This window comes from Nipponia nippon, unplaced genomic scaffold (assembly GCF_047370975.1).
Source record: "Nipponia nippon isolate SJK-2023a ecotype South Korea unplaced genomic scaffold, ASM4737097v1 scaffold_5, whole genome shotgun sequence".
NCBI lineage: Eukaryota > Metazoa > Chordata > Aves > Pelecaniformes > Threskiornithidae > Nipponia > Nipponia nippon.
This window is the reverse complement of record NW_028262369.1, coordinates 18799866-18822078: the sequence shown is the minus strand read 5'-3', so window position 1 is coordinate 18822078 and position 22213 is coordinate 18799866. Positions and strand designations below refer to the sequence as shown.

At 49.5% G+C, this 22213-nt stretch overlaps 1 long non-coding RNA gene across 1 annotated transcript in view; it reads left to right on the top strand.

The window, feature by feature from the left end:
* LOC148052066 (uncharacterized) overlaps positions 1-22213 on the top strand; it is a 90796-nt gene that overhangs the window by 50478 nt on the left and 18105 nt on the right. The gene's annotated exons all lie outside the window — the stretch shown is intronic.

Below are 22213 nucleotides of genomic sequence, written 5' to 3'. Positions count from 1 at the left end.
TCTTGCCATTGCATGTGTAGAGCTCTGTGTTTCTTGGGGAAGAGAGAGAGAAAACCACCAGTAAGATTTCTCTTAGGATTGCTGTAACAGGTTCAGTTCTTTTATTAAACTACACCTAGCTGAGGATTTTCTGAGAGAGGAAAAGCAAGTAGGAGGTTCGATCTCTGAAAGGCTTGTTCGCCTTGTTCATCTGTTCATAATCCCATTAATGCTTAGTGCATATTTCCTGCACTGCGTTTGACAGAAAGTATCAAAAATGATCACAACTTGCTTTGCTGGGGAGTTTGTCATTTATCCATCTAGAAACACCAGTAAGCCCTACATTGTCCCCACAGTCTCCCTTCCCTGTGGTCATATGGAGAATCACTTGACCTCTGCCATCCTGTAACTCGACAGTGATTACAATGCAGTCACCTGTATTTTGCCAGCTGGAGATATCTGTTGTCATGAACTCGGGGTTATGCAAGTGGTCCCTAGGGGGGATTACTGGAAAACAGAGATTTATTTGTGTGGCAATAATTGAGAAGCTCATTTTATTCCAGTAAGGATCTTTCAACCGCAATCAATTTCACGTGCCATCATAAATAATGGAGGTCAGCAGAGCACTGCCAGTACTTCAGCAAGCTCTGTTGACAATGTTAAAATGCAATAAACAGCAGAAAGATGCAGCGCTGCATGAGTGGGTGTATGTTAATAATTGTTTAGAGAGTGTTTGATTGGCAGACCTAGTTCTGTTAGGATCTTTCTGATGGAAAATGCTTCATATTTTTGTAGTTTGGCTATTGGGGTGTGTAGCAAACACTACACATCAAGGTTATCCCCCCCTAGATCTCCAGCCGACCCGGGCTTTATACCCCCAGCAGTAGGTGTGTCATGTTATAAGGGGCGGAGACAAGGGAGGGTCGACCCTTAACTCTTTCCGTACAGCACGTGATCTTCCGGTCGCCAGCCCTTATCTTTACTACATTTCCCCCTCCCTTAGCTCCAGTAATTCTGGATCTTGCTGGGGAAGCTGCGTGTAAAATAATCGATATATGGTAAGACTTATACAGACACGCATCCGTTACGTTCATAGATTTTGCCCAGTCCAGCCAGTAGTTCGTCGCGGCTCCCTCATTACTCCCCCACACCATCAGGATGCATAGGGAAATGGTAACCTGTCAAGATAAGACTCAATAGATTGATTAATGTCTATACGGTCGAATATTTCGACTGGGTACCCATTCTAGCGTCCCTTTCTCGGTTTGCACACACGCATACCCACGTCCCAAGCAACGGAGGGAATAAGGGCCCCCCATTCACGGGTTTGCAGGTCCCGTACTTGAACCAAAGGGTAAGGCCCTTCGTTCTCATCGAGCCGGAAATGTGCCTGGGTTGCAGTCTGGGTTTTATAGGTGTTCCCTCGAATGGTATGATTTAAGGTAATTAGTGCCGTCGTCAACAGACGCTGTGCCCGAAATAAGGGAGGGTCAAGGGGAGGGGGAACCCCTGTTCCTGGGCTTATCTTTTCCCCCTCCCTAAGTCGGTCGAGTAACTCTTTTAATGTGCGGTGCGCGCGTTCTACAATGCTTTGGCCCGTACTGTTATAGGGAATGCCATGACTCAACTGAATATCCCAGCGCGCGCAAAAGTCCTTTGTCTTCTTGCTGACATATGCCGCTCCATTATCTGTTTTAATTTTTTGTGGGATGCCAAGTTGCGCCATACAGTCCTGCCAATGTAAAATAACTGAGAGAGCATTTTGTTTAGCATGCATAGTCGCTAAAATAACTCCACTGCAGGTATCAACTGTGACATGCAGATACTTACGTGGATTAAAGGGTTCATAAATCGTAACATCAGACTGCCATATTTGGTTGGGCTGCAACCCTCGAGGGTTTACCCCTGCCTCCCAGAGGGGACCTTTGGAACACACAGGACAAGCAGCAATCACAGAGCGAGCATCTTGCAACGTAATGCCAGCGAGCCTAGCTAAACCACGAGCTCCACAGTGGAGGAGCTCATGCAGGCGGAAAGCTCGCCTTAGGTTAGAAGTTTCTTCAACCGCCAGTACGCTCTTTGCTAAGCTGTCCGCTATTTCATTCCCAGCAGAAAGAAAACTCGGTATGGAACTATGACTATTAACATGGATAGGACAGACAGGAGCGGTTCTCATTTGCAGTGCGGTGAGCAACATTCCGGCAATCTCTGACGTTGCCCCAAGTGCCCATCGGCACTTCTTCAGTAACTTATATACATAGCAAGAGTCTGTGATTAGATCCAAGGCCTCTTCGGGCCATTGAGTGAGAGCCATCCATACCGCTTTGGCCTCAAGATACTGCACGGATTGCCCTTGATCTTGATAACTAATGTGGGTCCACTGACCATCCTCCTGCCATGTAACGACAGCTTTCCCAGTAATCGATGACGCGTCGGTAAAAACTGTGCGGCCTCCGGTGGGTTGTTCAACTATGGCACTAGCTGGCAAAAAATGGAGTACCTGGATTATCTCCCCACAGGGGTGTGGTCTTAGACCTTCAATACGACCCGTAAATTCAGCTATCGCCGCTTGCAGGAGCCCCACTTGTGGAAGTACCAACTCCCACTGTGCCAAAGAACAGGGCAATGCGATGACCTCCGGGTCCTTCCCTGTTAAGTGTTGAGTTTGCCTCCGACAGCGGAGAATAAGCTGGGATAATAATGTTGGCCAAGAAATTAAAGCCGTCTTTGGTTTGCCTTGATACAACCAAGCAAAAGGCCAGCCTTTTTTCACCATTATTTTGAATTAGTAAACCATGGCCAGCGGTATCGGTCATGTAAATCAGGGCAGTGACCGGTTGTTCAGGTGTAAATCGAGCGAGACCCCAATGCTGGGCTCGCTCCATAATTGTCCTAAGAATCTCCTGATGGTTTCTTGAAAGAGTCCTTGGAGCTAGGGGGGAATCTCCTCCTTTCAGGAGTTGATATAAGGTACTCATTTCTGCCTCAGATATTGGAATAAAGTTTCTAAGCCACAATAGTTGTCCAATTAATTTTTGTGCCTCATGGAGTGTTGTCACTGTAGTCCGAATTTCAAATGATTGTGCTGTCACGCTTCGTGGCCTCAGTTGAGTACCTAAATACTTTACTGCACGCCCTACCTGTGTTTTCCGAGGCTCAATGTGTAACCCATGTCGCTCCAAAGTGACTATCAGCTGCACGCGTGCCTTTTCCAGTAACTCCTCTTGGTTGGACGCCAATAACACGTCATCCATGTAATGGAAAATGATGACCGTAGGGAAATTTTCTCGAATAGGGCGTATCGCAGCAGCTACAGCAATTTGACACAAGACTGGTGAGTTTTTCATGCCCTGGGGTAACACCTTCCATTGATATCTGGCGCACGGGTGTTGATTGTTAGGCTCAGGAACAGTAAAGGCAAAGCGTACTCTATCTTCTTCATGCAAGGGAACACTAAAAAAGCAATCTCTAATATCTATAACCACTATTTGATAGTCAGGTGGAATCATGGCCGGAGAAGGGAGGCCCGCTTGTAGCGGACCCATGTCTTGTATACATGCATTAACTGCGCGTAGATCATGTAGCAGTCGCCACGCTCCCGATTTTTTTTCTTTATCACGAAAATGGGGGTGTTCCAGGGACTTGTAGAGGGTTCGATGTGTCCTGCGTCAAGTTCTCGTTGTACCAATTGTCGAACAGCCGCCCTCTTTTCCTCTGTCAATGGCCACTGCTCTACCCACACTGGTTTATCTGTCAACCAGGTGAGTTTTAATGGGCGGACACAGGCAGTGGCCATTATGATAAATTTGTACGCAGCACTATATTCATCTTCTGCAAGCAACATCGTCCCAAGATGACAATGGGTAACTCAGCAATGACAGGGTTACACCATGCTACCCTAGCTTGTCCAGATTCCGGATCCTTCAACATAATTTGCATTGGGTTCCTGCTTTGATGCGAGGTCTGCATGCCTCCCACGCCTTGCAGCGAACCTCTCGGTTCGAGTGGCCAATCATCTGGCCATAGATGTGATGGGATTACTGTAACATCCGCTCCTGTATCTAAAAGGGCTCTTAACACGAGGCGTGGTGTTCCCCCAACTCTGGGAGCCATGGGGTAACTATAATATCTACTTCTGGTCGTGTGGTCATGTTTAGGGTGAGTGCCACATACGGCGAGGCTCTATCCCCAGCCTCCTCTATTGCGCGCTCCCATCTCCCCAAGGCAGCTGAGTTGGATATTGCATCATTGGGACCGCAGGCGACTGTGCTGGTCCCGGGGAAGGAGAGACTCCCTGTGCCATACATTGCGCTGCTGTCGTCGGGCCTGTTGAGCTGATCACTGGGGCAGGTGGGGATGGCACGGCCCTCAGCCATCCCCTCTTCTCGTTTCCCCAGCCTGGTCTCCTTTGCTGACTCCCCGCTTTGCACTGTCGAGCTCTGTGGCCTAGTCGCCCACAGCGCCAGCATCGTAGGTCTCTCTCTCCTTCCCCTGTTCCGGGGGTGTTTATTTTTGAAGGGCATTGTCGCGCCATGTGTCCTTGCCCCCACACCTATGGCACATAAGTCGTGCGCCGCGGCAGGCCGCATGGACTGCGGCCACTACCGGTTGCATACTTTGCGCCTGTTCCTGTTCCAGCACATAACGAATCATCTGTGAAAGCGTGGTCCCTATGGGTAACTGTCTTAGCAACACTGCAGTTTGTGGGTTTGCTTGCGTACGTGCACAGTCAAGCAATATTGCCTCCTTAGCCTGCTCAGGAAGTCGAGCAACCTGGAGCGCCGCTTGCAGCCGGTCTAAAAACTTTGTGAAGGGCTCACTTAACGATTGCCGTATTTGGACCCATGGAGGCTCCCTTTTATCAAGAGCTGCGATGATGCGTATTGCTTCCTGGGCAGCTTTCGAAGATGCAGCAAAATCGCGCCCCCGCATTCGCTGAGCCTGTGCCTGAGGAGTTGCGAACTGCCCTTCACCCATCAGCTGCTCTAAAGTCACTCCTGCCATGGGATGGTTGGCCTGTTGCGCCTCAATAACAACTTGGGTGCACCGATTCCTCCACTCCTCCCTAAACAATACCATCATCGAGGGGGTCAATACGGCCCGCATCAACTGAATGATATCAAAAGGTGCAAGTGGCGTTGCAAAAACACAGTCTAATAGGACTTGGGTCTCTGGGGAATTTAATCCATGACTTTTCACCGTTGTGACCAATTCTTTCACCAACTTTGCATCTAACGGTTGCCACTCATATCCTCCACCTGGGGCTGCTCGGATAGGAAATGCTTGAATCGGAGGGGCCTGGAATCGCACTCCTTCCAAGACACAATTTTTTGCAATCATCTGCCAATCCGTCCCATTTGCCCTCTCTTTCGGCATTCCCCCTGGCATAAGACTTTCCGCATTTGCCACCACCCCTCTCAATCGGCTGATCAATGCCTCGAGTTCCCTTGAAACCTCGTTAGTCCGTCTTGGAAGCGGGGGCGGATGAGCAACAATCGAGGATCCCTCGTCACCCCCTTCGCCCTCACTGCTATCAGAGCTCATGGGGTAATCGTGTACAGGCTCCCTCCACTGTGAGGGAATACCAGTTTGATTTCCCATTGCCCCAGGGATAGGGGTTCCCTCTGGTGGCTCAGGTATCACTGGCAGTGCCGGGGGAGCCCTACCACCCCCCCTCGATGTCCTGCGCTCCGCTCTCTGTGTGTCCAGCACTCGTCGATCACTGGGATACAATGGGGCGTCCTCAGGTGTTTTGCCTTCTTTTTGTCCTTCCCGCCATCTTCCTTCACGTAGTTCACGATACTGCTGGGATCCCACATCAGCCCCCGGGACCCAATCCAGCAACCTATCAGTCAGCTCCCTTTCCACACATTGTTGCAACTCGCCCCAGGGGTACTGAGGAAGTGGCAGATCCGCCGGTGCAGGAGGTGCCGAAGGTTCCGTGGGCGGCCGCTCTAAACTCCCCACTTGTATCGGGAACACCTTTCCCGACTCCTTTGTTCCCGCTGCACCATAGTCTCCCTGCACCTCCCCTTCCTCCGTTGGCTCAGCCCCCAGTAACAACGGTTCCGTCTGTGTCCCACAGGCCACTCCTTCCCAGCCAGCCTGGGTCCCCTCCGAAACTAAACTTGTTGGCTTTTCGTTCCCAGGAGATTCCTGCCCCATCAGCACACCACGTGCAGCAGGTCGGCGCCGCCTTGCCGCAAACCCCCGCTTGAGCACCCTTGTCGTTACCGACTTTAGTACCTTTATGAGTTCCGCGAGCTCCATCGCTGTTGCCTGATCACGTCGGGGTCACCACTGTGTAGCAAACACTACACATCAAGGTTATCCCCCCCTAGATCTCCAGCCGACCCGGGCTTTATACCCCCAGCAGTAGGTGTGTCATGTTATAAGGGGCGGAGACAAGGGAGGGTCGACCCTTAACTCTTTCCGTACAGCACGTGATCTTCCGGTCGCCAGCCCTTATCTTTACTACAGGGGTGGATTGTCTGATTTCCTGGGCACCCTGTGGCAGCAGGACAGTCCAGGTCCCCAAGTCAGTGCAGGGGGAGAGGCAGTGGCTGCTGCCACCCATGCTGTGTGGCTGGGGATCAGCCCTCATTTCCCCAGGAGGTTAATGCTTCATACTTGCTGGGTGCTTTACCTCGACCAGTGTGCATTCTGTAAGTGGTCAACCCTGAGGCAACAGTAGAGCCCACAGAAATTAGAAAAGTCCACCAAATCACAATTCCCCAATTTCATCCCCACTGCCCCTCCGTATGGTCTTTCCTGGCCAGGTGTCACTCACAGTCACTTTTAGAAAAGTGAATTTCATTCCCAGTTTTCCTACCTTTCTCTTCCAGGTGTCAAATCTAATTAGACATTATTTGAATATCTCGTGTTGTCCCTGTATGAGGGTTTATGGGCTGTGATCAAGTCACCTCTTAAATTTCCCTTTGATGTGCTGAATCTGCACAGTAACTTCAGTCTGTCACTGCGCAGCAGGTTTTGTAGATGTGAAATCATTCTTGCTGTTCACTGAACCCCTTTCAGTTTTAAATAACTGGAGAAGGCTCTGCTTCTGCTCCCTGGAGGCTTTCTGTATCCTTGGCCCAGCTGGCAGTATTTGCGCCTGCTGGAGGTGTCTCCCCAAAACGTGGCAGGCACTGTAAACACTGAGAGTGCAGAAGAGCCACTCAGGAGTATCCCTGCTAAGGCCTCCTCCTTCTGCTGCCGGTATGTAGTGCTCCAGAATATAAAACATGGAAATAATTAAGTAGATTAATTAGCTAATGTTTGCACAGGACCTGGAAAATATAAAGCACTATGTAATTGCTAAGTACAGTAGATTGATTAGTTAATGTTTACACAGTGCTTTGTAAATATAAAGGCAGCATGGCAGTGCTAAGTGTTATTATTAATTAAGTTTTCACTATTTGTAAGATTCATTACAGGCAACAACAATGCCAAGCGTTTAGTTTTCCAGTTTTGCCGAATGCATCCTGGCTCGCAAGCTCCAAAGGAGCGAATGATGTGTGGGTCCCACCATGGGCTTCGGGGGGCGGCGGTGGGGTGTGAGGTGACTGTGCCTGTCTTCTGAGGGTGCTACCTCCTCCCTGCAGATGGGCTGGGCCGCGGAGACCGTGAGTGACACGGTCACGACCACGGAGCAGGTCAGTGGCAGGGCTGATGGTAGAGCTGAGGTTTGAAACTGCATGTTGCCTGGCCTTGCCTTCCGTGGCTGTCGGTGGGTGGGTGGGAGCCAGTCCCTCCGCAGCCCATCTCCTGCGCCTGCAGCACACGGTGCGGGATGGCGTGGAGCCCTGCTACGGGAGGCCTTTGAGGGCCTGCTTCTATCCATGGATCAGGCCTGGCTGCTCTATGGAGTCAGATCTGGACTCTAGGGCTCCAGCTGCTGCTGTAGGGAAGAGCTCCTGTGGCCTATGGAGGGGCAGTGCACCATGCAACACAGCCTGCATCTGCAGCCTGCTTCTCCTGTGACTTTTCAGGTCGCAAACCAAGCACAGTGGCAGTGCTGTGTGATGTACAGGTATTTATTTATCTTGCCATTCAGTGTGAATAGCCTACTTAGAGCTTGGAGCAAACCGCAGGAAACTGGGGACCCGAGTGAAAGATTCCTGAACAATTTCAGCTGGAAATTCCAGGGGAACAGAAGTCTTCGCATTGTGTTGGTGCCTATTACTGCTTCTTTGTGCTGTCCAAACTCATCTGGATGCTGCGAAGGCTGGTTCTCAGCATAGCTATGCTGCATCCTGGTTTAGACACTCAGAGGGGGCATGCTAGGGCTGGGGGGCCATGGAGGAGGATGGGGGTGTCAGCCTTGCAGCAGACTCCACTGGCTTGCTGCATAGTAGTCCCATTGCTGCTCTCATGCTTATTGCCTGGAAGACCACATGAACTCTTTCCTTGGGGCTCCAGGAAACCCTGCTTTTGGCTTGCGTCCTAGGGTGGTTTGTGTATGCACTTGGGCTATTTGGGCACGGAAGACTAATGATTATTGCCTGATGCAGTCAACTATATATAAATGTAAACACACATTGCGCTGTCAGAGGGCCCAACATGAAAACAGCAATTGCTGTCTCGTTTGTCTCTTTTAGCTGTCTGTGGCAGCTGTTAAGAAGGGCCCATGTGGATTCTGCGCTTGGGTGTCATTTAGATGCAGTAGTTCCTGTGCAATTCTGCAGGATGCGAAACTCTTTAATACTTGTATTTCCTGTGGACCAATGTAAATAGCTTGAAAAGGCTGAAGCAACTCCTAGGAACTATGATGACCTCTTTATTTACAAACGGTTTACTGCAATGACAAATCCATACCACCCCCTGTGACTAATAAATACTGCAAAGAATTAAAAGCTGCCTTTCATCTTTCTAATTTTCTTTACCCTGTCTTGTCTGTGGAGCTCAAAACCAATTCAACAGTTCCTGTATTGTGCTTAGAATAACTTCTCCAGATTCTTATTTTTTTTAAACAGCTAAGGAGGCAAATTACTAGCCATCCATTCATTAAAAAGCTGGTATTTTACTATTCCCCTGTCTTCTACATATGCCTGGTATTTCCTGCAGGATCCAAGGGGGATTTTTAAAGTTTGGCAGGCTTGTGAGCTTGCCACACAACCACTTCCAACAAGGACAGGGCAGCCTCGGTGTACTCCTGCTCTGCAAAAGAGCAGGGAGGTAAGACACTAACTCTGTATTTATTAGCAGATAGAAACTTCTTCGGTCTGTACATTTATTTGGGTAAATAATGAGAGCAGGATTTCCCATGCTTGTTCAACAAGTTAATTCAATTTGAATTCTGTCTCCCAGACATATGCTCCTGCACTGTTTATAATGCTCTGGGTCAGTAAGCAGAAGGCACTCTTCTTCCCAGGCTTATGAACTTGGGGGGGAGGTGATGACACAGAATCATAGAATCATAGAATCGTCAAGGTTGGAAAAGACCCTTAAGATCATCGAGTCCAACCGTCAACCTATCACTGCCAAGTTCATCTATACCATGTCTTCAAGCACCGTATCTATCTGTTCTTTAAATACCTCCAGGGATGGAGACTCAACCACTTCCCTGGGCAGCCTGTTCCAATGCTTGACATGGTATTTGTCACTGGTGGAGACCTCCTCACAGACACTGCAAACCTGATGCTTTTCTGCAGAAGCAACTGGGAGAGTCTGTGTTAATCACACGCAACCTTTAGTGGGCTGAAGTGGCAGGCAAGCCAGGAGATGCAGGGAAGGTGAGGCTTGGAGTGTCGAGCCAGCGGCCATGTAAGGGAACAGCTTTAGAGGAGGAACACCGTGGCTGCGTCATATCACCACTGACTGCCACATGAGTGTAGAAGCACAAAACCAAGGAAGAAGAATCTGGCCCTAAATGAATAAGAAATTTGGAGCCTCCCAAAGTTCGCTGCCTGTCCTGCTCCATTTCCAGTTTACTCTGATCATCTTCTTCCTTTCTTGCTATGTATTGTGCCGGTCCTGATGTGTAGGACTACAGCTCTCTGCAGAGCAGGGCATGCAGAGACCCTGGGATGCCGTGCTCCAGCTCTGGAGGTAGGACCTTGATCTTCTGTTCAGCTGGAAGCCATGAGCTGCCATTGCTCTGGCTGGCTCTCTCCCAGCACTGCATGCCCAGGCATCAGTCTGTATATGGAGGCATGCCAAAAGCCATTCTTAGCTTTTAGTCACCGATGTTCTGGGTGGTAAATGGCAGCGGGAGCAACATTGCTTTGCTGAGCATGCGAGGAGCATTTAACACCCAGGCAATGCTGAGCAAATCTGTGCTGCAGGGACATCACCTGACCCCACACTGGTGCATCCTTCCCAAGGAGGCGAGGAGCTGCACTTGCAGGCTGTGCCAGTGCCAGTGCATGCAGCTTTGTGGGAGAAGGTGCAAGGACGTGCTGTGTCCCCGGGAGATCCAGGTCCAATGGGTGTTGGCGGCTCTGGGAGCGAAGGCAGCCAGGCAGGCTGCTGGTAATGACATTGCCTTTGACACATACATTACTGATTCCTTCATCTGTCATAGAGCAGTGCCTCTACCATCTGCTGTCACTTAACACTTGGAGAAGGGCTTCCCAGTGCCTATCGCCGACTTCTGTTCATCTCTCTTTTTGCATTTTGGTCTTTGCAGAGAGTAGAAATGTGTGAAGAGCTGGAGGCTTATGGGAAGGGAATGAGAAGGGAATGCAGTCCTTCCCTGAATGGCAGCCAGCACCTCACAGCTGGCATTAAGGGTGCTCCTATCTGTAGCCCATGCCCTGCCCTGCACCAGGGAGTTGTGCTGGTGCGCCCATGGGCTCATAACTGACAAGGTGCAGGGGCAGAGATCTGAGAGGAGCTTACTACGTGTACTGAGAAAATAGGTCTTTCTTCAGCTGCTCTTTTAGATGCTTGGAGGGCTGCGACTTGTTGCAAGTATGGGCAGATGTCCTTGCTACATGGTGGTCTGTGCTTGTTTATTGACTCTGTGCTTGCAAGACCATGATGTTTTCTGCCCATCAACACCTTTGTGAAAATAGGCTTTGTGAAAATAGGCTTTCCTGAAAATAGCCAGGAGGTGAAAGGATAGAATTTGTCTATTAACTATATCCTTGGTTTATTCCAACAATTTCTTCCTCAGATTCAGTGGCAAAAATGTACAGGAGGTCTGAAGCAGCCGCAATTCAGCAGGGAGGGAAGAAGAGTGCCAGGTGCAGGGAGGCACGGAGCAGGCAGGCAGTCCTGTTGCAGTGGGGATGCTCTGTAATGCCTAGTTGCCAGGCAAGAGGGAATGGCTTTAAAGAACATCTTTATTAGGGTACACTACTTAGCACCAAAGAAATGTCAGGGATGCTCTATTCTGAGTCCCTGCCTAAGGCACTAAACTAGCCTGTCATTCAGCAGTCTGAGTACAAACCAGAAGAACCACTGACAGAGTCCTGGAAAGATTTATTTTTCCACATTTAATTGCCCTTTTTGCTTTGTAAACATAAAGGTTGAAGCTTAAACTCTGACAGCTCCAGTAGCCTTTTTCTTATCTCCTTAAAAAAAAATGACATTCAGCTTGTTACATTTTTCTTTTACCGCAGTCCAAAATCTCACAAAATCTGCACAACTTTTTTTTAAGGATCATTGAAGCATTTCAGTACTCACTTTGGGAAAAACTCTTCAGCTCACAAAAAGACAAAAGCTGGAGCCTGAAGAGCCAAGACCTTTCCCCATAGCAATGCAGGATAAAAATGCTTGGCCAAAAGAGCAAGCAATCAGCATTCCACCTTTTCACTGGGAGCAGATTAAAGCATGCTTATCTGCTCCTGTTACTGTTCCAGAAAGAAATGAAAGACCAAAGACAGAAGTAAAAGAAAAGCCAACATTAAAGAGCAAAACTGGATGTATCATAGCAGCCTGAAAACTTCCTGACTTCAGTTTCTTCTCTGAAACGGGCTCCCTGCACCTGGAAGGTCTTCCCTGGGGTGGTGGAGCTGCAGGCTGTACTGGCCTGCGGTTAAAGAGATGCATGTCCTGGATTGTTTCAACTGCAGAGGAGTGTTTCTGGAGCTACAGCTCTTTAAGAAAGTGCCTCAGTTTTGGGAGAGGGGCTGCCTGTTCCCTCCATCTTACATGAAAACAGGGCTGTCGCCTCACCACCGCCTTCTCTGTGGAGCGCCGTCCTGGCCTGAGCTCCACTTCCATCCGCCGGCAGGAGATGGGGCGTGGGGACTCGCCCTGCCTCTGGCCCCGGACTGGACCTCCTGCTCCTTGCACTGCGCTGCGCAGACACTCTGCACGTCCTCTTCCATGTACCCAGCCTCGACTGTGCTCAGCTACCTTTGGCTTACTGAGTTGTTTCGATTAACAAGTGACAGGGCGATCGATATTGTCTGTATTTCAGACCCTAAGCACACATGCAGTCTGCAGGAGCGGCAGCTCTAACGGGCTGTGGGTCTGGGCCAGATGAAGAGGGATTTTTCCTGCTTGTCCTCCCTGGTACTCTTTCCCATTTGCTGTGGGTTCGTGAGGGATGTTCTGTGATCCTGGAGTTAGCCCTTCATCTTAATCAAATGGAGCATGCTTTCTGTTTCTATAAGGACAGGCTGTGTCAGACTGTGCCTAAAAGTAGGTCTTAATCAAGACCAGTGCAGGAGATTCACAAGTTTGCTGGTAGGATGCTGTAGGTGTGATCCAGCACCGATTATTTTACGGCGTCTGCGTTGCTGCACTTTGCTGTGTGCTGAAGACGACTGAAACAAGGCCGTTTCAGAAACAATTCAAGCTTTTTACATACAGAACAGAAATGCAGAAAAATCCTTGAAACACATTTTGCACAAATCCTTTGATTCAAACTGCAAGCTTGAAATGACAAATGGGAGAGAGAAGCTTCGTGAGAATCTATGTCTATCACAGATCCTTCATCTCCCCATTGTCATCAATAAGGAAGCAACAATGATTGGTGAATTCTAATTACCATTTACTCTGCAGAGCTGAGCACAGGCAGGGCTGTGCTTTGTGGTGCTTGAGGAATAGCTGTCACAGCTGTTACAGTGTATATGTCTCTGTTAAGTTTTCCAACTTCTTTATCTTCCAGTTTGCCCAAAATTAAATATTGGTGTTATTCAGGTGGGGCTTTCAGCAAGGTGTTGAAAGAGAACAACTCTGAAGCAGGTCAATTAAACATTCTCCTTTCCACAACATCCCTATCCATGGGTACTATAGTCATGAGGTCCCATGGTTTTTGTAATAATCACATATTTCTTCCTCTTCCTTCTACATCCATGTTGGTGGGCTGGATATGTTCCAAAAGTCCTGCCTGGTCCCTCCTCTCACGGCCGACAATGATGGCTTGCTGCAGCTCACAGGGAAAGCAGGTGGAGTGTTGCTGTTTCTGAAGATTGACTGTCTGCCCCTGAGTGTGCTTCATTGAAGGATGAGTCTGGTGTTCTTCATTTTTTTCAGGCTGCTGAGTCGTTTGTCCATGCAAAGTCCTTTGATGTTTCTTCATACAGACAATTATGGACTGCTGGTTTGGATGCACAGAGTGTGAATGGGTGTGTGCTCCCTGGCGACTGTCAATTGGCTGGAAATTCAGACAGGTTGGTGAGGGTGAGACTATCTGTCATTGCTGACTGATTTAAAATTTGGCATCTCCTTGGGTTCAAATGCATTTGCTGTGTTTATCTCCTTCCGGAGCCTTGTTATCCCAGGAGCATCCGTCCACCCACCAGCCATTAGTGATGTAGGTGCTCCAGACATACTGGGGAACTGACCCCAGAACAGTTCTTTGAGCAAAGATTTAATTCCATAATGAATTTGTCACTTCCTTATTGGGCTAAATAGTGAATTACCAAGCAATGACACATTACTACTTGTTACTGCGACATCCCTCTTGGGGTCAAGCAGACCAGCAACCCAGCCTTACTGATCATGAGCTGTCAGTGTCCTTTTTCGCAGAACACCGTACATACTTTCCCATAGATTAAGCTTTTCTATCCAGCGCATATTTTAGTTCCTGTGCATCGTGGTTCACACGTAGCACTCAGTTCCTGCCTCTGTTGTAGGCTTTAGTTTCGTTCACACAGATATATTTCACTGCTTCCTGGCCTACCCATTTTCCCTACTGTTTAATGGTGGATATGAATTTAACCAGAGGTGTGCAAGTGCAAGCAGAGGAACCTTGTGTAGCTGCTCCCTGGTTTTCATTGGACCACATGACTTTAATTAGCCTTGTTTTAGCTGCCTGCTCTTGTATTTCTCCCTCAGCCCATCAGATACTTCATTTCTCTCTTGCAAGATGCTCAGCTGATAAGCCTCTTAGCTCTTTGCCAGACAGCGTGTGCGCTTGTTAGCTGCCAGCCAGCTGATTATGATTAGACTGTAGTTTTGATAGTTGTTTCCTGTCTTTCAAGCCTGAACAGATGGCATGCTACTCCCAGTGCAAGCTTTGACTTTCATAGTACTTCATGGCTTGGACAAATGGCAGTTGTGTAGTCTGCACATGTGAAGCTTCTCAAGGGGATCCTTGCAAAGGGAGAGGAGCAACTGTGTCCTCTAAGGACCCTGCAAAGTTAGTATTCACTTTAGAGGAGTGCTGGGATTGTTTTATTTGTTGGATGCAGTTCTCCAAACTACAGTTTTGGTCTCCAGCTTAGCAGTCTGTTGCTGATATGCTGTCAGTATCATATTTAGGCTCTGTATTTTAGAGAACTAATAGTGTTATGTCTAATAAGAGATGCTACTTTTGGATTTTATGTTACAGGATCAACACACTATATGTTTGCAGAACAGACAACCACAAGACCTTTGTGAGAACGAGACAAGGAGATCTTTCTCTATCATGAAGAGAAGAATCATTCTGTGTTTGCCAATGAATGCTAGACTATGTTGGTGTCTGTCTGCATGGATTTAGCAAGGGACTAGAGTTGGTTAGAGGCTGTGAGGAAGAGGGCAAAGGAATGGGGAGCCTACAGAGGCCTGGTAATGGATTTGCTCCCCAGATTTCCAGATCTTCTTTTTCCTGGGACAGTTTTCAGTTCTACCATATCAGGTTTTCACATCTATCTGTGTTGGACCCGCAGCCTTAAGTAAATCTCTAGCTACTGTAGGGGGTAACTTGACTGGGCTCTTTCTGTCCCTGCCACACCTGGGGCTTGCATCAGCAAAAGGGGGCCCTCCGTTCCCTCCTGGCTGATGCCGAGGAGGCGGGGAGGGTCTGGTGGTGACAGAGCTGTCAGGAAGGGGCTCCCCCTCAACAGTTCAGCGGACTTGGGAAGTATCCTGACTGCCTTTGCAAAGATCCTTGAAATGAAAGATCATCAAACATGGCCACTGTCTGCCAAAAAATAACATCTCTCCAGCACCTAGTCCTGTAAGAAAACAGCTCCTTCTTATGAAATAATAAGCTTTCATCTCTTCATTTATTGCGTTGCATGAGAACAACTGGCAGCCTGCTCACATGAGCCAATTTATTAACTAAATCTCATTTACTAACTGGGAACAAATTCTTTTTACTTGCAGCTTCTGAATACAAATGAGGTTGGGCTTCAGAGCTGCCCAGGTGCCAGGCAGCTTCCTTGGCCCATTTGTCCTTGTGTCAATGGCAGTGTCACTCTGCCAGTGATAAAGCTCTTTTCTGATGGGCCCTGCTAGACATGAGCCGGTTGCTGAATCCAACCTAATGAATGCTTAAACAAGAGGAAGACCAGACTCACTGGGAGACCCATCTCTATGTGCTGAGTTAAAGCAGTCTGTTCCAGCTTGGAGGAACACATTACCAGCACTGGCAATCATTTCTTCCAAACTGTGTGCCCTGCCCAAGTAGCAGAGAGAGAAGGGACAGCATTGGAGCAGGCAGCTTCCTAAGGGCAGCCATCAGCCCTGCCCTGTGCCCAATCCTGACAGGCATATCTGTAATGACATAGCAATGGAAAAGAGCGATGCTCTTTGAGCTCTGTGCTGAGCGCAGCAAGCACTGCCCCAATTATACATGCTTCTGATGAGGGCTATCCGCTCTGCTGCTCCTGATCCAAGCAATAGCATTTCCACCCCTTTCTCAGGAGAGGTTTTCACAGTTTGTGACCACTTATTCCTCCTCCTGCAGCACTCACAGCCATGTCTGTCCCTGCGTTCCCCCACCCCCTTTGGGAGCCCTTCCCTGGCACAGGGGTATCAGGAGGAAGCAGGCAGGGTGCCCAGACTGCTCGCTTTCCTGAAGCCCTTCCGCTAGCTCCCCTGTTGGTAATTTTCCCTGGATAGCACCCTCTTAGCTCAGCATTTCCAGCTGCTCCCTGGGGCAGCAGCTTTGACACCCGCTCCTCTGTTACGCCCTGTGCCTAGGTACAATTCCCTGACGGTGGGTAAAGCAACCTTTCTAAAACAGACGGGCACTCACTCCTCAAGAGAAAGTCACTGTGCCGGCACTCGCTCTCTGCCAACAGACAGTCACTGTTCAGAACATGGTGGTGCCTCTCGGCAAAGGCTTTGTCAGGAGGCAAACAGGCATGTTTGGTTTTGAAATCTCCAGACAGGGTCAGTCTGCTGACAGCGTTTGCTTCCTCTTCATACCTGCCTCCAGGTTTAATGGTTTCTCCCAAGCAGGAAAAATAACAATAAAGATAATTCTTTTAAAACTGATTATCTGAGAGTACAGATTGTCAAGCTTTATGCTGTTGGATAAATCAAACTAACCGCTGAGAGTTAATTTGTCTGACCATAAAGTGGATTCAATAAGTGTAAAACAAAACTAATTGGTTCTCTTCCATACAAATTTAATCATACTATAAAATGTGATCAATGCAAATAAAAAGCATTGAGTAGGTTAAGTGTCAAGAATCTATAAAGGAAAAAATGGCTTATATGCTTTCTTGCAGGAATTGAAAACTGGATGGGTTTCCATCTCTGTACTAATCATCCCACGATGCGGTCCCAGTCCGAACATACTGAGTGCTGGCATCTGTGCTGTGTGTGTCAGAAGTAACTTGGCCCTCAGTCTTTGTCATTTCTGTTTTTTCATGGGTTGAAGCTGTTGGTGGAATGATACTTGACTCTTGTGGATGCTATGCTTAGACACAGAAACCAGATGAAACACACCGAGCAAAATGTAGGCCAACAGCTCTTGCCTGTGCAGGCTCTCCTACAGCAAAGGGGCAACTGGTACCTCCAAGAGGCCCAAACATGGACCCTGTCCCAGAGCTGATGCCAGGTGTGGGGGTGCATGCAAAGCACCAGGACTTCTGCTGCTTGGGCTCTGCTGTACCCCTGCACCATTCCCTTCCCACCAGGGAGCGGTGGCACTGATGGGACGCAGTATCCTTGCCCACATGAGCCCCCTCCTCTGGGCTCTCCATACATCTCTGATCCCAGAACAGCCACCTGCTGATGATTTCTCCAGAAGAGCTGACTTCATGGGCCTGCCAGGCCTCGTCAGGGGGCTGAGGCACTGCCCAGAGCTCCCCGACTCCTTCCATACAGACAAAAGCTTCAGCTAAGGATGGGAAGGAGCACGGTGCCATCTCCTGGGGCTCGCCTGGTGGGCACTCTGTGTGTTGGGCCTCTTCAGTTGATATGCAATTGCCAAGACAGCCGTCTGGTGAAGTGAGAGGAAGCTGCCAGGACAAGAGCTACAGCTCTGCCACAGCATCCTGACAGTGGTTCAAGGCAAATTAGATGCAATCAGCCAAACTGAAACTTTTTAAATTAATCTGTTGAAAGACCTGCTGTGAGAGGCTGACATAGGCTGTAGTTATGGTGATGGCTAGAGTGTGGCTGGGGTTGCTGCAGTTGCTGCCCATCCAGAGAGCTGCTAAATCCCTCAAATATGCAGACTGCCAAGAGCTGACATCTTTTCTAAAGAGCATCTCCTCAGTTTCCCCACGTGGACGTCCAGTTTGGACAAGACATGGAGGAAGGCACCTACAGCTCGGCAGAGAGGAGAGATGGGGAAGGAGGGAAAGGAAAGGAGCAGCCTGAGACATCTGGGAAATTAAAGGATGCAGCTTCCAGCATGCAGGGTTCCTGCTGTGGAAATTGTCAGAGCTGGGGCGGGAGAGAGAAATGCCAAAGCTGGAGGTGAGGAAGAGGAGCTGTTGCAGCACTTCTGCCATCCTGGGCCTCTTCACCGGCCTTCCTGGGGCTTCAGGGGGCACGCTGAGGAGGGCAGGGGTGGCTGCCGCTGCCCACAGCCTCCCTCCCCATTTTGGCTTCCAAGTGTTGGAGCGCCCTACGGGAACACTGAACCCCAGTGGTGCCGGGGCCCTCCGGGGTGGGCATGCACTATTCCTGTGTGGGGCTGGAGGCAGCCCTGCCCAGGGAGGTTTGGTGACCCAGGACCTCCCTCCTGCCCCGCAGGTGGCGGCTGTGGGCAGGACCCTCAGAAGAAGCACTTGCCTTGCAGTGATCTTCGAGTTCACTGCTGCAGCACTCTTGTGGAGGCCTCTGAGATCCCAGGAGAGATGGGGGACAGGAGGGCTGGGGTCATTGTGGGGATGACTCCGCTGGCCCTGAGCCAGGGGAGGACCGGAGGAGCCCTTTGGAGTTGCATTCAGTGCCCTTAGCCTGGCGTGGCAGTCGTGCTGGTTTGTCTGTTGCTGCCCCACCATCAGCTGCTGCCCCTGAGTTTCCAGAAGAAGTGCAGCTGGGAGCCTCTCACTATGCCAGGCAACCTGGCGAGCCTGCTTCCTCTCACCTCCTTTCTCCCTCCTCCCAAAATTTTGGAGTTAAGTTCTACTATCTCATAAAACATCACGCTCATATCATAATTTCAGCCTGCAAAAAGCCCTTTCCATGCAAGGGCCAGGATGCATACAAATTGCTGCTCTAAATCTCCAGCTACAATAAGGAAACTTCAGATGCTGACAGTTTACTTGATAAATACCTAATATAGCTTAAATAATTATTTAATGCAGACAAATGGAAAAAGAGAGCATCCATATGCTGTGTTGTAATAAATTACAGCTTGCAACTTGCTGGGCAATAGCAGCAGCAGCTCTAATGAAGGCCTCCACCATGGCCTGCGAAGGAGGGCTGAGGCTGAGGATTTACTATGGGAAGGCCCTGTCAGGAGCTAATGGATATTGGTGGCAGACTAATGAGGGATGAGGACCCTCTGCAAGCCCAGTTAATACAGTGCTGATCACCTTGGTGGAGTAAATGAGCACTTTGTCCTGCTGCTTGCCCCATGCTGGCCGTGGGGCTGAGTGCTGGCACAGTGGAGCAAGCGCAGCCCCAGGACAGGCAGGAGCCGCTGGGAGCTGGCCGGGGGCTGTGGGCAGAGGGGTGTTTCCAGCAGCATTGCCTGGGCAGGAGCAGTGGGGAGCGGAGTGGGTGGCCTCTGCACAGGCTCTCTGCACCGCACCTTTCCCCCCTCCAGCCGGCCACCATGTCCTAGAGCTTCTGTTGCATGCAAGCGCTGCTCGCTGCCTCTGCCTCCCGAGCAAAGCTGCGCCAGGCTTACAGAGTGCGCTGCGGGAGCTTGGGTTAACCTGGAGCAGGCAGTGAGCGTCTGTCCCCGCAGGCAGGTGCAGAGGTCGGGTTGTTGCTGTAGCCTGGAGGGAAGCGTAAAAGAGCGTTACAAGGCAAATGGCTCCCTGTAAGCTGAACAAGCTCCCAATGCCAAGGGCATTGCTCTGCCAGCAGCAAAGTGTGTTCCCTTCTGGAGCTGCTCATGCACTGCATTCCGAGGCTAATTTTGTGGTTTTCACAAGCGTAGCTCTCAGTCTTTACCTCCTTTGAGCTCCACAGTCACTGATCACTTATGGGTTTTTGCTTTGTTTTATATGCTCAGTGGTATTTTGGAAAGCATGCGGATCTCCTCCGTGAGCTGACAGATTACAAGGGCTGCACTTGACTGAGCTCCGGGTGTTCTGCCGTGTCGGCCTTACAGCAACAGAGGGCTGTGGATATGCGCCTTTGCATAGCAGAGGATAAACACAGCAGCAGAGATGGAAGATAAGTGGCAATAAAAAGTAAAATGTGGAGTGCCTGCCCTTTAAAATATATTAGGTGGTTTATAAATAAAGCTCTGTATTTTTAGGATGCATGTGGAATTGTTCAGCCTGTAGCCCTTAACGAATCTGACCTTGAAGAGAAGAAATACAGCTGTGAGCAGCCTTCAAAATGTTCTGGGAATAGACAGACAGGACAAGCACTCTTGCTTATTATTCCGGCTGTAGGTGAGCCTTGTTAGGCTGGTGCAGTTTGGGGAAGCAACTCAAGCTCCAGCACTCCTCTTGCTATCAGATAACCTCGGTGTGCAGTCAGAGGCAGAGAACTTGGGGGTAAAAATACCAAGTGTCTCGTGAGATTTCCAGGGATCCTTAACTCCTGGCAGTCAGGACAGTCTTGGCTGGGTTGCTTCATGTGCTGGTCCCAGACACACAAGCTCTGATGGTGTGAAACTGAACCAGACAGAAGCACGCAGCCTGGTTCCCACCACCTCGCTCGGCCCTCGTGTGCTGCAAAGCTCTTGCCTGGCAAGCTGTGCCGTGCGGGTGCGCCGTGCCAGCAAGGCTCCTTCCGTCGCCCCTCATTCTGGTAGAGCATCTTCTAGGATGTGAGGGCCTGGGCTGCGCTTTACCTTCCCTCCAAGGGCGGGTGAACACGTATCTCCCACCTCCTGTATCAGCGCCCTGTCTGCAATAGCAGCCTGTTTGGAGTGAGATGGGCTTTCCTCTCTTACTGGAGCTGTTCCACTTTGTGCAGGGTAGTCAGCTTTTTGGTGGGGAGAAGAAAAGAGCTCATGAGCAGGGGATTTGGTCAGGAGTGGGGAGAAGTGGGTTTCAGGTTTTGTTTCAGTGAATGCTGAGGAGTCAGATGCTTTCTCTGGACAGGCAGAAGTTATGGCCCAAACTGGCAAAAGCAGCTGCTGATTTGGGATGCTTCTGTTTTCAGGCACCCTGGGGTGAGATCCAGGTCTTGTCTTCTGCTGCAATAGCTCAGTCTTGCTAAAGGATGAATGGCATCCTCCCAGCCTCTGTTTTCTGGACAATATGAAAAATAGTGACCCTGCAGATTCCTCCAAGTATACTGAGCAAGCAGAGACAGCTGTGAGGTGAGCCTAGGGATCTGAGCCATAGCCACCTCATTTTAAATTTGTTCTTAGAGAAAACACAGATGATTCCCTATGTGGAAGAATAACCAGTAAATCGATCCCTGCACGTGCTGATGCTGATAAGCCATGTTGTTGATGCAGGGAGCCAGAATCTCCATGTGCTCTGGGCTCTGGCAGAGAAAATGTAAACAAACTCCAGTTTTACGTCTGACCAAGGAGATGTAAATCAAACACGTGTGTTGAAGCCTTTTAAATGTTTTGACGTTTTCCAATCCATCAAGGCCTTTAATTGTATTTTGAGTGAGTTGTTCTATATGTAAATACCAGTTAATGTTGAAATTGTTTATAGCCAAATTGTCTGTTTATGCAAATTGTGTTCCAAGATCACAGCGCTTCTATTGCAGAATAAAAATGTCTTTTTTATTTAATGCTAGAAATGTTTCCTTTGGCTGCTGCGGCTTTCACAGATAGTGTGGCTCTTCTGCATGTCGGAGCACGGTGGAGAGTGCCAGCCTCCACAGGAGGGTAGTTACGGCAGCGGGCAGGGGAACAGCCGGGCTTGGGGCATGGCAACTGCTCCAACTGCTCATGCTGCAGAATTAACTCCCTGAAACTGATCCCCTGGGATTGTGTCAGTGCTTTGTTTCTGCCTGCCTTGCCCATGGGCTCTGGTACCCTCCACGGACCTTGGGAAGCCTGATGGCTCACGCCGCTCGGCTCCAGCAGGCGTATCAGCGGTGCCCGGCATGCTGCAAATGCCAGCCAGGCTTCCCTCTGCCTCCCTGCCCGGCTTGGGCTCAGGCAGAGCCTCTCACTGGCTTGGAGCAATGTTGTGCTCAGGTGAGGACCTGTCAGCTGGTGGATGGTGTTCTCTGGGATTCCTCTGTCTGGCTCATGCGTTAATTCAAGATTCTGGTGCAGAAGGCAGCAGGCATTAAAAACCGCTCCTGCTGGGTGAAAAATGAAGAGAAATCAACATGCTGCTCCCACTTGTGCTGTGCCTAAGCAGTAATCAAGATCATCACCTGGAGATAAATCTCTTCCTGCCATCATATAGAAGAAGAGGAGCAGTTACTATGGGCTTTGCCTCCAGGTTTTTAATCATGGGGGAACACATGCAAATTAATGGCTCACCCATGATAAGAATCAATAGTGCTGGAGTGTTTGCAGGCTGCGACTCAGACGCTCGATGTATCTGATACATAGCCAAGGGAG